The sequence below is a fragment of the Protopterus annectens genome, chromosome 6.part0 (assembly GCF_019279795.1).
Source record: "Protopterus annectens isolate FY-2018-M chromosome 6.part0, PAN1.0, whole genome shotgun sequence".
Taxonomy (NCBI): domain Eukaryota; kingdom Metazoa; phylum Chordata; order Ceratodontiformes; family Protopteridae; genus Protopterus; species Protopterus annectens.
In genome coordinates this window covers 245,260,417-245,277,071 of record NC_056737.1, presented here as the reverse complement: position 1 = coordinate 245,277,071, position 16,655 = coordinate 245,260,417, and positions in this window count along the sequence as shown.

The window sequence follows — 16,655 nt, the reverse complement described above, 5'->3', positions numbered from 1 at the left end:
CTTAACTGCCAAAAGAACTAAGTATCTCTTCAGATATAGAAATCTGAAGGATGATCTGAGTGGCCCAAATGGAGCATACCTTTCATTACATGACTTTACCAATCCCTTCTAATGCTACTTTGGCCAGCCACATTGTCTTACAGCTCTGCATGATTCCTACTGGCAGTATCAGACAATGGGTGCAAGTCAAGCTAACATAGTAGAACTCCCTTTTTAACAACATCATTGTCAGTACTACTCTCAACTACCTCTTTAATTCCTTGTCTTATGAATTCCTCCACTCCTTAACTAAATTAATGTGCTCCATCTTAGAGAACTATGGAGGATGCTTCAAAGAATGATACAATGCACTTAGGTTCATAGGTTCATAGGTAGGTACTAGGCTATTGGCCCAAGGGCCTATGTAAGCCTAGCCAACAAGGTTCCCTGGCTTATGCCACCCAAGAAAGTTATTTTCCTGTGCCACTGTCGAGCAGAGACACAGAAGTGATCCCCAGGGTGTATTTCCTATTTCCCATCCACTCATCAAGATTTTTCTTGAAGACTGCTAATGAGAAACTTTGCTTGACATAGATGGGTAGCTTGTTCCAGAGCATGGGAAGTCTCTGGGATAGGAATCTATCCTTCCAGCATGTCCTGTTTATTGTGGTGACAAGGTCTAGGTCCCTAAAGCATGTAACTCAGAGGGATTGGGATTTCTTTAGGTGTAGCATGTCCAACAGATCTGGGTTTGACATAGCTTTATATGTTAGGCAGAGATCACCTTGGAGTAGGCGATATGCTACAGATTAAATCTGGAGTTTTTTGAGACAGTCAGTGAAGGGCATCTGTTTGAGGCCAGTAATCCTTTTTGTGAGGTACTTCTGTGGCCTTTCCAGCTGCTGCAGATGTCTTGTGAGGTACATTCCAAAAGGGGCATTGTACTCTATAATGGGGTCTAATGAGTGTCCAGTAGAGGGGAACAATGACCTCTTTCTTCCTGGATGAAAACCCTTTTATGATGAGGTGTGCCACATAGAAGGATTTCCTGACCTACTCTTCCCATCCCTGTCCCCCACCCTAGCTACACATAAGCCCAGTTATCTTATCAACATCACAATTTACAGTTTATGATGTTATATTTGCAGTTAAGAAATTTTTGTAAAAAGACAAAAATGGTTCTGCGAAGCTATCACCTAAATTCATAAAAAATTACTGTTTACCGTACAATAAAACCAGTAACTTTACTTCCTAATTGGAGTGCCAGAGAATGTACTGTATAAGATCCATGGAAAGATGGCTCACTGTATAACATCCATGGAAAGATGACTGCATAATTTTTCTCCATAAATGTGGAACATCTACAGCACCTAAGAAGTGCAGCTCAACTGTCATTTTAAACATATTTTCCAGAATATTAAAATGAGTAATCTAACAACAGCTAGCTAAATAGAAGATTTAAATGTGTTAAATAATTTCAACTTGGTTTTTGAAAATGCAAGTCAGTTAACACAGCTGCTTATTGTTACTGACCTAAATTGGGAAAATCTAGATAAGGTGAAAGCAGTTGCTTGACTATTCCTAGACCTATCCAAGGCATCTGAAACTATAAGCCATGCAGGTTTAATGCACAAACTTGGCAACATAATATTATGTCCTCATTCCATTGAGTGGTTTCATGACTACCTTTCAAAGAGGAAATACAGCATAAGATGAGGTTATCAAGTATCCAAAAATAATACCACAACCAAAGGTGATTCACACAGTTCTCTACTAGGACATGTGTTGTTAGTCCATATGTTAATCCAATAGCAGACCACAGTGGAATACTTCACATGGTCCAGTGTGTAGATTGCTCTGCATTGCTTTGCTCAGCCAAGAACTACACTATTGTAAAGCACAACTATAAGAGGTTACTGGATTCCTACTTGATACTAGATGCATAAGCATGCTTGTTCTTTCACATTAAATATTAAAACAGCATTAGTTAATATTTTCTTTTTACCAATAAAATCAAACAATGACATCATCCTGGATTCAACAATTTTGGTAGAGGAGAAAATTGGTACAACCATAACAAATGTAACATAACACTGAACAGGCTGTATGGGATAAGATATTTGTTAACCCTTATCACAAAAATACATTTATTACTATCCTTATATATAGCAGTTACACCAACGACACTGGCCTCACAAACATCATAATTAAAAAACAATGAATTGTACTATAAAACCAACACATTCATCCCTGCATAATCTACTATTAGTCAATATTATATCTTAATAAGTTATCCCGACCATCTTTTAAAAGCATACTAGGCTATACGGTTTCCCCATAGACACTTTCACCTTAAAGTTAAATACCCCACCCCTAAACCTGTTTCTGAATATCTCCCTGCAAATAACCTGGATTTGCTCTAAAATATACAAATAATAACTAACAGAACCAACAACCATACCTTTCAACTGTCCAGATTTTCATAGACTGTATAACATTTTGCCTTATATTTTTTGGTCTACTCCTCGTAAAACTTGAGGTTTTCTAAGCAAGTCATTGAGGATCAGTATCACTAAATAATGATTGACATATCAAATACATGACAAATACAAAAGTAACCACCCCTTTCAGTCCATCTTGCTGTTTTAAAAATAGTAACTAGTCTTAAACTACTACACCTTAACAACTAAAACTCAAGTTACCTACTCTAAAAATTAACTACTTTTCTAACTTCCACTGCAGACTGCAGTGCAGAGTGCTCTTTGCATTCTTACCTCTTAGCATCTTACCCCTTAGACATTCTCTCTTCACCTAAAAAATACTCTTCTCACTTGACCAAACTTCTTTTCATCTGTTAAACCTAGAACTCTCTCTACTACGTTACCTTTTTGATTGATCCCTCTTATAGATGATAAAACCCAAACCCCATCGTCACCCACATCCCCCGACCCTCTTTTTGTTTTTTTCTAGTTTTGTCTCTTTGTCGTCCTTCCCTAGCATGCCGTTTCCTCTCCCTGCTCAGCTGGTGAACTGAGAGCTGGTGACAAAATGAGTCTTGTGGCAATGTTACAGACAACAACCCTCTCCTCCTCCTCCAAACAAACACAAATACACTTGAGAGATGCAACTATCTAACAACCTGCTGAGAGGCTGGGCTCTAGGACTCTCTCATACTAGGACTGGCAAGGAGGAAGAGGAGAGAACACACACACACACACACCAGACCAGTACCATCACAACCAATCATACACATACACATAAACACACACATACTAGACATACTCTTGATCAATCTACTAAAACAACAGCAAGGGCCACACCAAAGCAGACACCCAAACCACCACCTCAGAACACAACACCTGCAACACAACATAGACCACAGTCAAGTGTCAAACAGTCCCACACCCTTAAGGCCAAACACAATGCCACACTAGTCATTGTTGGGACCGCTCAGTACACACACTGGCGTCCCGCTCACCCACTTGAGTAAGGAGAAGGAAGGTCACAAGCTGCCTGTGGTGCTAGAATCCGCCACATAACGCCAAAGCACTCAGGGTCTCTCTCAGCAGGTACAAATACTGACTAGTCATTTGTCCACGCTGGTGTGAACGACTGAGGCGTACCTCCTTGGACTACCATGAAAAAGAGACATGAGGAGCTCTCTGATTATGAAAGGGGATGCTGGACAAGCCACGGACCTGCTGTCATAGCCAAGAAGCAACGTCACCCCCCTGTCACGGATACAGGTACGGGCCTTCTCAAGCATTCTATAGTGCCTTTTTAGGCAAGGCCCAAATTCTGCAATTCTACCAAACTAGAACTAGAACACAAAAAACTAAAAAAAGAAAAAAAAAATGTGCTGCTGTCTAAATCTCAAAATAAATCTCATGCACGACTGGTCTCTTCCTGGGAGAACATCAGGAGAACGAGTGACACAGCAACACTGTTCAAAAAGGCTGACCTGACCCCCAGCACACCCCAGCACTATTTCTCCCTTATCTGCATGCTCCGCCCCAAAACAACAATACCAAGAAAGGAGGGGGGTATCCATATTCATCAAAGAACACACCCACACCTCAAGACTGGGCAACGACGATGCATCGGAGACCATCAGGTGCAATTAACCATTAGAACCCTCACTCACAAACACTCCAACACCTCAGGAACCTCCTGCATCACCAAACATAATCACAACACCAAACACACCAAACACCATCATACACAATCACCACAACTAATATAGACTGGGAACACCCAACCCCCCACCCCCTAGCCCAAAAGTTCCAAAAATTCATGAATTCATAATGCCATGGAACAATAGTCCATCCCCACAAGAGGAGAAACAAGACACAAAACATATGATCTCATCATGGAGGGGGATTGAGGATACAGAAAGACTGTCCCTATGCTGTGGAATAAAATCCCGGTATATGTGAGGCAGAGCACCTCGCTTGGCCTTGTCAGAGATCTTATGAATGATGGGGAGAGGAGCAGATATACTAGGGATTACCTCGGTGTCACTGCTCAACAAACAACAGCAAAATAAAATAATGGTCATAGTCCCCCAACTAAAGGGGTGGCGTAAGCCACAAAACTATGGGCTAGGCTTGTAAATGCCCTCGGGCAGATAGCCTAGTATGAACCTATGAACCTATGAACCTATATGAGTTTCAGACTTCATATTCCTCAGCAAAAGTTTGTAAGTTTCTAAGAGCACTAGTTCAAATCTGTCCCTAATTTTGGACCTTTCCCTACCCATTATTTTTGGCTTTGCTCAGATTTCTTCACTAGGAAGATGGGAGATATGCCAACAACCCAAATAGTGATGCAATATTTAAAAATGCTAGTCACATATGGAATAAACTGCAATCTACTATAACAAGCATCTTTAAAAGAAGAACTCAATGCATGACTTGACCAAATAAATAACATTTGCTAATTTTAGACCATATAAGTACTCACTTGATGCCAAATACTGCTGAGCATCTCACCTATGTGTATACTCTTGTGTGTTTGGGTGTGTGTGTGTGTGTGTGTGTGTGTGTGTGTGTGTGTGTGTGTGTGTGTGTGTGTGTGTGTGTGTGTGTGTGTGTGTATATACATATATATATATATATATATATATATATATATATATATATATATATATATATATATATATATATATATATATATATATATATATATATATATGCATCTGTATGTATTCTGCTATAATGAAAATTTTAAACCAGGTTGGGCATTTCTTAATAGAGTAGATACTAATGTTCTGTAATAAAATAATTCTGCTCTTTTGGGTCATCCCTCATGATATGCAATATTACATATGGAATCGGTCCACTTTCCAGTGTATGTACTCTCCCTTCACCTGGCCCTTATAATAAACATAAAAAGCATAGCATAGCCTGTCAATGGCTCAACAGGTAGCATACTTTCCTTTGGTTCTGGAAGATTAGAAGGCTGTGGGTTCTATTCCCATACCAGGTAGAGTAATTACTGATACTGCAGTGCAGCATTATGGAGGTGCTGCACTCATGATTGTGTTGTACTTCAGATGAGATATTAAATGTATGTCCCACCTGCTTGAGTTGGTGACAGCTCAGGTGGATATGAAATATCCAGTTGCACTTACTGAAAACAGTAGGGGGAAGTTTCCCAATACCCTGGCCAAATTTCTCCCCAATAGTATAATTACTGCCTTGCATCTTCCCTGAAAAGAAGCCACTAGCCTAGTGGGAATAACCTGCTTAACAAAGGATACATAAATAATAAATAAAATAAAATAAAAATAAATGTGCTGTCATCTAAGATCATATTACTCCACCCCCCTGAATTCATTTGCACTGCTGTCAATGCAGACATCTTCTTTTATATTTTAAATGCAGTTGCAGTGTTTTTTTATTTACTGCAACCCCTTGACATCTCACAAACTCAGTAGCATTGCTTATCTTCTAGGGACACACCCTTCTACGTCCAGTCCATGTAGTTCCACCTTTCACATAGTATTCCTCAGTTTGTCAAGAACTAACTCTATGAGATGTTTTGTCCATTAAATCTAGCTGACCAAACAGAACTTTTCCAAAACTAGCTGTATCTGGTGAGTTTAATGCTTCCCAAAGCTCTCTGCAAGAACAGAACCCCTGAAAGCAATCTCTCGAATATAAATAATTCTGAGATCATCAATCATCGATGAAAGTGATAATACAAATCAATTGAATGGCTGTGTCCTACATGAACTCAGCCAAAAGCTCTCAGCACCACTAGGCACCCTATTCAACCAAAGTCTGGGCAAGAGGTTTGTTCCAGCAGAATGGAGAACAGCCACTGTCATCCCTCTACACAAAGGTGGAGTGTTCACTGACCCAGGCAATTATAGGCCCATCAGCCTAACTAGCCTGATCTGTCAGAGGGAGATCATTCCTGTTAAACTTTGTTGCATTCTTTGAAACAGTCACCAAAGCCATGGATGAGTGGAAGATAGTGCACACAACCTACCTTGACCTAGCCAAAGCCTTTGACACTATTCCCCACATGGGCATAATAGAGAAACTCTCCCAGCTAGACATCAACGCATATGTTACCAGATGGGTAGCTAACTGGTTCACTGGTAGAACTCACTCAGTCAAAATAGGGGAAGCCATATCTAGTGGTAGTCCAGTAACAAGCGGCATACCCCAACGATTGATCTTGGGGCCTCTAATGTTTGGGGTATAATTTTCTGAGGTGCAAGCCAAAACCAGTGGTCTGTGGCTGATCAAGTTTGCAGATGACTGCAAGCTGGGCACTGTCATAAATTCCCCTAGTGATGTGAACATCCTCCAAGAGGGTGTTACCAAAACTAATGACTAGTGCTAGAAACATGGCCTCAAACTGAATGCCAAGAAATGCATCATTATCCCCTTTGTGGAAAATGATGTCCCCACTAATTATCACATTAATAACAATGTATTAAGCATGCAATCAGCTGTGAGGGACTAGGGCGCCCAGGTTGATAGCAACCTGACTTTTGACCACCACATTGCCTCCGTTGTATGGAAGGATTTTTACATGGCCCACCTCATAAGTAAGGGCATTTCATCCAGGAACAAGGAGGCTATAACATCCCTGTACTCCTCCTTATCAGACCTATTATCGAGTACAATGCCCCTTCAGCATGTACCTTGCCAAGCACATGGAGCAGTTGGAGAGACCACAGGGGTTCCTGACAAGGAAAATCCAGGGTCTCAAACACCTATCCTATACAGATAGGCTAAAAGCCCTGTCCCTCTACTCAGTCTCATACAGACTGCTCAGAGGTGACCTGTGTCTGGAATACAAGGCCATCTCACACTCAGCCTTGATGGAGTTGCTGCATATCCATAAGTCAAAATCAACTCGTGCAACCCACACACAAGGCCTCAACCTGGTCTGTGACATTAATAGAACTTGCTGATGGGATAGATTTGTGCACCAATGACTCTGTCATCTGTGGAATAGACTACCTCTCCATGTCAAGCAGAGTACCTCACTAGCCCACATTAAGAGGAACCTGGACAACTGGATTGGAAACAGAAAATATACCCATGGGATCCCATCTGTATCCCTGCTGTACAGGGAAAACAGCTGCTGACTTTGTGGGAACACGGGTGAAATGCTTGGCTAGTCTTATAAGGGCCTCTGGGCCAATAGCCTAGTATTGTCCTATGAACCTATGTATTTCCCGTTCAGAATGGATAGTCCCAAGCAATAAGGTATTCAATGACTTGAACCTAGACAGATTCCCTAGACAAGTTCCCTTTCAAGTTTTAATTGAATCACTCTGATGCACCATACTTTAAAAATGCACATCAGGTGCATCTGTGAATAAGCTGTGTATGCAGCTCATTTTATTCTCATGTCTATAACATAAGGTTTGCACATTTACTATGGAGTTATAAATGCACTGTGTACAAATACATCAGGTACCTGCTAAGTCTTCTGCACCATGTGCATGGCCTGCATTCAAAAACAGGCTGCATTTAAATTCTTGATACTTATACTATCTTATTGGCAGGCGCAGTAGCTCAGGGATTATGGTGTTTACTTGGAATACTGTGTGAGATGCAAGTGATTTATGTATTTATTAAGAGCATGAGTGACACTTTTATAAATGGGAGCTCATGACAGCAGCACTGAAATGATGTGAGGAATAATTGCAATGTGAAAAGTATTTTTTTAAGTTCTTTTTGAGGCATTTACTGATTAAGTCACTCTGACTATAAGTACATACTTTGAAGTGATTGAAGTCTGATGTACCACATTTTCTCCAATGTATATTTGTGTCAGAATACACACTGCTTTACTGGGGGGTTTCTGTCAGTCATAAATGAAAAATGGCATCATACCTACAGAAAAGTTGTGGGGGAAGATAATAGTCTATTAGTAATGGCATATCATGATAGAGTATTGCTAAGTGATTGCAATACTGCTATGAATTTGTTGATGAAGCTATACAGATTATTACTACTGGCTGAATTTATAGTTGCCATATATATGAATATGGGTGTTGTGTCACTGTACGTGTTTTTGTACTCAGGTCTTTGATTTATTTGTGATGATGCTTTCATTGCTGTGTTTTTTGGCTGATGATTGGATCAAAAGTTTCAGTACATGACTTAGCCATGTTGTTTTAGGTAACTGAATGAGGCAGCAGCAGTGATCAAGACAGAGAAAAGACAACTATAGCCATGAGGCCTTAGTGCATTTGTCAAACATCATTTTGGAAACGGTGGACCCTAACAAGTTGAGAGAGTTAAGCCATGGAACTAGGTAATTATAGATATAAATGCTGTTGGCAGAAGGAACCGCACATTAACACAGTGTAAGAAGAGGGCCAGTGACATGGTAGGACATGCTAGAATTTAAAGCCGGATGTAGATGCACTGGGGGCCTCCAACAATCATTCCTTTAACACCTGATGAGGAATACCTCCTCTACTCTCATGGGGGTGATTATGAGACAGATGGTAATGGCAATGTTTTAATTAGAGATGGTGGGGACACTGGCTGTTAATATTTTCAGTCTCAACAGACATCTTCTCAGGAAGACTGATTTAACAAAAGTAACATATACAGATATACACAACAGAAGGATGAAATGCAATGATTAAATACAACACATGGCAATTACTATTAATAAGTGAGCCCTCTACTTTGGCTCATTATGGTATTAATGAACACAGTATGTGTCCTTCACAATACAACACTTTTCTGAGATTTAAAAAAGTTCAGTTACAGGCTTGCTGTTCTTGAACTGTTTGTAAGTTTCTTGGAGGCCATTTTTTGCTTGGGCTAAAGGGATGTCTCTCTGTTGATCAGTGGCAGTGAAAAACATTGAGCAGCCTGTCTGCCCCTGTGGGAGTGGTTACTGACTTGAAACTGTAGTTTTATTGGCCATTTTGGGTCAATTCCAAACTCCTTCATCTTCCTCTCTTAAAACCTGGTTGTCTTGTGGTTTTGGCATCTTTTCAGGCTTGTTGGCTGTTGGTGAAGCACCCACCAAGAGGAGAAAATGCTGAGAGAAGAAAGGAGCCACTTTTGAGAATGTAAGTATTTTTCCTGTGTTTATTTGCTAAGTTTTTCTGCATAGCCACCTATTTTTGAGCATTTTCTGGCTTGTTAAACTTGATTTCTGCATTAGTAACTGTATTTAGAGCACAATCTAGAGCTGTTTACTGGATTTCCTGTTTGCACTTATTTTTAAAATCGTTTTTTTCTCAAAACTTGCATTTTATCTGTCTTTGGCCTAGCACTCTTGTGTGGGGTCATTTACTGCACTGTTATAACTTGTTGATACTTGTGAACCTCTGCTATCTCTGAAAAAAGCAAAAAAACAAAACAAAATCTTGCTTTTTTCCCACTTTTCTGAGATTTAAAAAAGTTCAGATACAGGCTTGCTGTTCTTAAACTGTTTGTAAGTTTCTTGGAGGCCATTTTTTGCTTGGGCTAAAGGGAAGTCTCTCTGTTGATCAGTGGCAGTGAAAAACATTGAGCAGCCTGCCTGCCCCTGTGGGAGTGGTTACTGACTTGAAACTGTAGTTTTATTGGCCATTTTGGGTCAATTCCAAACTCCTTCATCTTCCTCTCTTAAAACCTGGTTGCCTCATGGTTTTGACATCTTTTCAGGCTTGTTGGCTATTGGTGAAGCACCCACCAAGAGGAGAAACTGAGAAGAGAAAAGGAGCTAGAAGAAAGGAGTCACTTTTGAGATTTTAAGTATTTTTCCTCTGTTTATTTGCTAAGTTTTTCTGCATAGCCACCTATTTTGAGCATTTTCTGGCTTGTTAAACTTGATTTCTGCATTAGTAACTGTATTTAGAGCACAACCTAGAGCTGTTTACTGAATTTCCTGTTTGCACTTATTTTTAAAATTGTTTTCTCAAAACTTGCATTTTATCTGTCTTTGGCCTAGCACTCTTGTGTGGGGTCATTTACTGCACTGTTATAACTTGTTGATACTTGTGAACCTCTGCTATCTCTGAAAAAAACAAAAAAACAAAAAAAATCTTGCTTTTTTCCTACTTTTCTGAGATTTAAAAAAGTTCAGTTACAGGCTTGCTGCTCTTGAACTGTTTGTAAGTTTCTTGGAGGCCATTTTTTGCTTGGGCTAAAGGGAAGTCTCTCTGTTGATCAGTGGCAGTGAAAAATATTGAGCAGCCTGCTTCCCTTGTGGGAGTGGTTACTGACTTGAAACTGTAGTTTTATTGGCCATTTTGGGTCAATTCCAAACTCCTTCATCTTCCTTTCTTAAAACCCTCTTTTGCGCGGTTTTGCGTGGTTTTGTGCATAGCGCAACAGCGGGCAGCACCGCCTAATTGGGTTTAAACTATTCCTGGCTCCACAAGTCTGCTCTTCACTTTTTCCCTTAGAACTGCTCTATCTCTCAATTTAAACACCATATTCTCATTCTAAGGCCCTTCACTGGTCCAATTAAGTAATCCTACAAGTTAGCACTATTAAACCATAAGCACTACTTACTCTTATACTCTCTATGATTACCCTGTCCTCTATTGGTCCGTCTTAAATTCAGTTTCCCTATATTACTCTAGCATGTCCAAAGGTCAGTCAATGGTTTCCTCTCCAGTCCAGCTGGTGAATCTGGGAATTTTGAGGCAATGTTACAACTGTCTCATGTACACAGGCAACCCTCTCCTCCTCCAAACAGGTTCAAATATATGTGAGAGATGCAACTATTTAGCCAAACTGGAGGCTGAGCTCTCTCATCTCAAAACTGGTGTAACCAGTCAGGAGGAGAAGGTAACCTCACACAACACAATTCCAGTATCACATAGTCCCACCACATCAGCGAACCAAACACATAAATACACAAAACATACTCGAGGCTCTAAATAAAAATCTACCTAAGCAACAGAGACCTCCAAAGCAGACATCCAAGCAAACGCTACCTCAAAACAAAACACGCACAACACATAGCCCACAAAGTCAGTGTGCCAAGCAGCCACAGCCCTTAAGGCTGAATAACACACCTGATACACTTGTAATAGGTGACTCTATTGTCAGACACACTGACGTCCCGCTCACCAGGCTGAATAAAGAGAAGGTCATGGTGAGCTGCCTGTCGGATGCTAGGATCCGCCACATAACGCAAGCACTCAGGTCACTCCAAAGCAAATACAAATATGACTCAGTCATTGTACATGCTGGTGTGAATGACCTGAGATTACCTCCCTGGACTACATGAAAAGAGACATAGAGGAGTTCTCTGATCATGTAGCCCAGGCTGGTATGACCTTGACCTTGAGCAGCATCTTACCCTCACCTAGAATGATGCCACAGTCTTCTTCTTCTTTCTTTCCTTCTCCCGTTTAGGGTCGCAGCCACAGCCGGATCAACTTCCGCACATTGAATGGCAGTGGAGTTTTACGGTCACAGTACAAAGACAAAATGATCGATTTTAACAATTGGCTAAAATTTTGGTGTCATTCAAAGGGAATCCTGTGTCTGTCAGCCTGGGATGACATGCTCGACAAGCCACGTTGCTTCGCTAGGGATGGCTTGCACGTGTCACCACTGGGCTTTTGGATATTGGCAAAGGCTCTTGCTACCCCCATAGTGCCTTTTTTAGGCAAGGCTCAAAAGTCAAACCCAGCCCATAGACAGCACAAGGAACAAGAAACTAAGGGTAATGCTGCTTAACGCCAGAAGTCTTAACCTCAAGATGCACACACTCGAAGCTCTCCTCAGTATGGAGAACATCGATATCTGTGCAGTGACAGAAACCTGGTTCAAGGCTCCAGAGAGCACCCCAGCACTACCAGGTTATACCTCATATCATGCTTTTCGGCCCCAAAACCCAGACCGAACCACAAAAGGAGGGGGAGTTTCCATATTTATCAAGGATATCCACACCTCCAGGTTAGTGACATTGCACAAAGTATCGGAGACCATCCATGTGCAACTAAGAGTGAGCAAGACTGCTTTTCAGTTTATAGCATCCTACAGACCACCCTCTCAAAGTCAGGAATCCCACTCGGCTTTCCTGAAAACATTGGAGAACATGAAGATCTCTCCGAACACCATTATATTGGGTGACTTCAACTACCCAAACATTGACTGGGAGCACTACTCAAGCCCCAGCACCTTAGCCCAAAGGTTCCTGGAAATTATAAACTCAAATGCTATGGAACAACTAGTCACCACTCCCACAAGAGGGGACAACATACTAGACCTGATCATTACCAACATGGGGACTCTATGCTCCACACCAGAAGTATATCCCTCATTGGTAAGATCAGACCATAAATTAATTTCACTGGATGTCCACATCCCGACCCCACCCCAGCCCAGAAAACCACAGTAAAAAACTTCTCAAAGCGAACTTCTCACTTCTCAAAACTGAAGTGGAATCCTTCAAGGCCCCAGGGCCAGTGAAAACTACGGCCCAAACTGCAGAATCCTATATAAACGCATTCTACGGACATCTCCAGGAATGCATGAATCATGCTATCCCAAACAAAACCAAGACCCAATCATCCAAAGGCAGGCATCCAGTCTGGTGGACCCCTGCCATAAATAAACTGTACAACAGAAGGAGGAAGCTACTACATGATAGAGCAAAATCCCTAATAGGGAAGGCATCTCTGATCAGTACTAGCAAAAAATTTCGATCCCTCATAAAATCCTCTAAGGCCAGCTTCGAGAGAAAAATTGCACAGGACACCAAAGACAATCATAAGTCTTTTTTCAGTTATGTTAGGAACCTGGGATGCAACTCCCAGACTTGTTCTGAGTTGATTCTAAATGACAAAAAATACACTGAACCCACAGACATCACCAATATCCTGGTAGACAGGTTCCGTACAAACTTCTCCACCCCTCCCAAAAGAGCAAGTATCTATCCCGGCAGAGGGCTGCCTCCCAAACATCTCTGATGCTCAGGTGAAGGCTGCCCTCTCCAAAGCAAAAACACTGCTTCCATGGGACCAGATGGCATCCCAGGTTGCGTCCTACATGAACTCCAAGAGGAACTAATCCCTCAAATAAAACAGCTATACAATCTCAGCCTCACTACAGGATATGTGCCCACAGAATGGCATACAGCAACAGTGGTCCCACTCCACAAAGGTGGAGCCTCTACAGACCCTGGAAACTATCGCCCCATAAGCCTGACTAGCTTAGTCTGCAAGGCTATGGAGAGGATCATCATGGAGCTCATAAACAAAGACATTGGGGACCTACAGACACTAGATCCTACCCAGTTCGGCTTTGTCAAGGGCAGATCCTGCCTTTTGAACCTGGTTGACTTCTTCAAAACAGTCCCCAAAGCCATAGATAAAGGGAAGGTAGTCCACACAGCTTATCTGGACCTTGCAAAGGCATTTGACACAATACCCCACTTGGGCATCATAGATAAGCTATCCAGCTTAAATATAAACCCCTATGCCACAAGATGGGTCGCAAACTGGCTCAAAGACAGAACCCACAGAGTGAGAGTTGCTGGAGCCATGTCAGACTCGAAACCGGTCACAAGTGGTGTCCCACAGGGTTCTGTCCTGGGACCACTCTTGTTCGGTATATACTTTTCCGAGGCACAGACAAACGTGGGAAGACTATGGCTCACCAAGTTCGCAGACGACTGCAAACTGGGCGCCATAATCGACTCTCCAGCTGACACAAACATCCTTCAAAAAGGTCTCACAGAGACAGATAACTGGTGCCAGCGTCATGGTTTAAAGCTAAATGCCAAAAATGTATAGTCATACCCTTTGGCAAAAACAATGTGCCCACAAATTACCACATAGGCGGAAACCCATTAAGTACAGAGAAAGTTATTAGGGACCTGGGGACCCAAGTTGATAGCAATCTCTCCTTTGAAAACCACATTGCCAAAGTGGTTAGAAAGACCTTCTACATAGCCCACCTCATCACGAAGGGTTTCACATCTAGATCAAGAGAGGTAATCGTGCCCCTTTATTCATCCCTCATCAGGCCCATCATAGAATACAATGCCCCTTTTGGGATGTACCTTACCCGACACCTGCAGCAATTAGAAAGACCCCAAAAGTATCTCACCAAGAGGATCAAGGGTCTCAAACAGATGCCATATGCTGCTTGGTTAAAAAAACTCCAGCTCTACTCAGTTGCATACCGCCTACTTCGAGGCGATCTATGCCTGACATACAAAGCTATGTCAAATCCAGAATTAATGGACATGCTCCACCTCAGTAAATCTAAATCCCTTAGAGCCACACGAGGGACTTGAACCTCAGCACAGAAATAAATAGAACTTGCTGGAGGGACAGGTTCATAACCCAGAGGCTCCCTTCGCTCTGGAATAGAATTCCAGTTCATGTGAGACAGAGCACCTCACTGAATCTCTTCAAGAAGAATCTCGATAGGTGGATAGGGGATTGTAGGTTTGCCCCAGGGATTACTCCCATGTCACTATTAGACAGAGGCACAGTAAACTAAACCTTAAAAAGGGCACAGTATACTCAAATCAAGGGGTGGCGTAAGCCATACAGAATCGGGCTAGGCTTATAATTGCCCCAGGGCAGATAGCCTAGTATGAACCTATGAACCTATGAACCTATAATACATTACACAGCATGCAGTAGCATACCCCACCATCTGAGTAGTAATGTATTTGATTAATTTTTATAGGGTCAGCAGCAGAAAAGTACAGTTGTATAAAATCTTACTATCACAGTAGATGTCCTTCTCTTCACTGTTGCAGTATTCTTTAAAAGAGGGATTCCCCTGCCAAGGACAGTCTGACGACCTACCAGTATATCAAAGCCTTTTGGTTGTAAAGGGTACACCGTATGTCACATTTATTCTCCCCACACATGGCATAGGGCATAAATGTGACATCCAGATGTACCATCCTCAGAACTGAAAAGCCCCAGTAGGAACAACAGTCCAAGGATAAAAGTAGGTAACAAGCACATCCAGAAGAAGGACCAGGGGGAGGAGGAAGGTAACAAATACTGCAACAGTGAAGAGAAGGACATCTACTGTTCTGGTAAGATTTTATACACCTGTACTATGTCCTTCCATGTCATTGTTGCATTATTTGTTACAATAGGAAGAATGTAAAAGCTCAAGAAGAGGACTGGGAGGCGGAAGGGCCAGCAGAGCATTTTAGGAAGCCTTGGAGAATGGCCCTGGCAAAGCCAGCTCTGACCCTAGAAATCACATCCAGCTTATAGTGCTTAGTAAGGATATGCACAGAAGTCCAGGTAGCTGCCTCAATAACAAAATTAGTGTCCAAACCCTGAAAAAGCAGTATAAGAAGCCACAGCCCTAGTTGGATGACCCTTAACAGAAGAAGGAAGGCTCTTCCCAAAAAAAGAATAGCAAAAATAAATGGCTTTAGATATCCAAGAAGAAATAGATTTCTTGGAAACAACCAAAGCTAAAGACCTAGGATGAAAATAAACAAAAAGCTGTTCAGATTTATGAAAAGCTTTAGTCTTATCCAAATAATATCTGAGTTGTCTATGCAAATCCAGTGTGTGCAAAACCTTCTCACTAGCAGACTGTGGAGAAGGGAAAAAAGTGGGCAGATGAATAGACTGATTAACCACCTTGAGAATAAAGGAAAGATTAGTATGAAGGGACACCCTGTCCTTATGGAAAAAATAAAAAAGGAGGAACAGCCATTAGGGCTTGCAGCTCAGACACCTATCTGTCAGAAGTAAGGGCCGCAAGAAGAAAAGTCTTCCAAGAACAATGCTGTAAGGAAGCTGAAGTAGCAGGCTCAAAGGAGCCTGAGTCAATTTTTCTAAAACAAAATTAAGGTCTCAGGAAGGAGGCACAGGCTTCCAGGGAGGCCTAATGTGAAGAACACCTTTAAGAAACTGTGTGGACTGAAATCTAGAGGCTAAAGGGGGAATCAAAGGCAGACAAGCAAAGACAGCTTATAGGTGGGCCTTAACAAAAGAATATACCAACCCAGCAATGAGCAATTTACACAAATAAGATATAACCAAAGGAATATCCACAGTAAGTGGATCCAGGTTACAAGAAAGACACCACACAGAAAGCCTCTTCAATTTGGATAAGTAAGATTTCATAGTAGTGGGCTTCCTGGCCTCCTGCAGGACCCAAGGCACATCCTCAGAAAAAAGGTATCCATAAGGGATCAAAACCCACAATGTAAACTGAAGAGTGGACAGGTGGGAATGGATGAGAGAT